A 1,092-nucleotide genomic window follows, 5' to 3' on the forward strand; every position below is an offset into this window, starting at 1 on the left:
AGGAGGTGATAGCATAGTAATCCGCCTACTAACGTTACTGGCAACAGACTGTTACCAAGGTTACTCCATGGACAGTCAGAAATAAGTTGCTGTAAAAAAAGATKYAAGTATTTTCCAGCCAGAATTGTGAATACAATGTTAATTTAACATACTTTACCGGTTGGCCTGTCCATTGGTYCTTTTAGCAGTAGGAAGTGGAAAGTGTTAACCCGACTTTTTGCTGCACCAGTAGGTTCTGTTGCTTGTATTTTCCATCTCCTGACGCATTTCACGTGATGCACAATATGTAAACAATAGGCGAACGTTGTCAACCAGAGCGCATTCCCTCTTAATCAACTGGACGTGTTTGTGAAATTTACCAGGTGATTGCGTGGGACAATGTTTGGTCTGTGCTTCGGTTAATCTCGGCCATCCATTGTTGAAATATTGTGTAAGTGGCGTGCGAATTGCGTTTGCATTGAAAATACGAACCAGAAAGACAAAACGAGATACAGACCAGCGTATTGTCYCAGATTACCTCCAACRTAGGACAACAATCAGCAGACAACTGGTAAAATAAAGTTTATTCTACAGTCTGACTTGTGATGGGACTGTTAGCAAAAAGTGAGCCTAACGTTACATGTTAGAGACGAGAGAGAAGCCTCCCGGAATCGTTGAGGCTAGTTACTGTCCAGACTTGGAGCTAGAGCGTCCCCCAGACAGGCGACTATTAGATATCCTCTTCGACCGGGAGATGTGTAACGTTAGTTACTGTAGGCTTCAAGTGAGTAAGTGACATGGCTAGCTAGCTAATTGTAGGCAAGCTTCCTACAGACACAGCCTATACGCATAACCAACGTAGTTTGGTTATGACTCACCTGGTTTTTGAATCATCTCCATGCAGTTCGCTGGCTTCTCCTTCTCGATGTTATTTTCAATCGCCTGTAACTTTATCGATCTTTGGTTTTGTTCATGCAACATTTCCACTCGAAGAGCAGCATAMGTTTCTCCCATAAGTTGACAGATGTCTTGCACGGCTTTTTCTGTCAAAGTTTCCATAATGGAGGCAACACGAGAACCAAAAGCGAGTTCGAAAGACATGGCTACAAAATT

Source organism: Salvelinus sp. IW2-2015, unplaced genomic scaffold, assembly GCF_002910315.2.
Source record: "Salvelinus sp. IW2-2015 unplaced genomic scaffold, ASM291031v2 Un_scaffold6588, whole genome shotgun sequence".
Classification (NCBI taxonomy): domain Eukaryota; kingdom Metazoa; phylum Chordata; class Actinopteri; order Salmoniformes; family Salmonidae; genus Salvelinus; species Salvelinus sp. IW2-2015.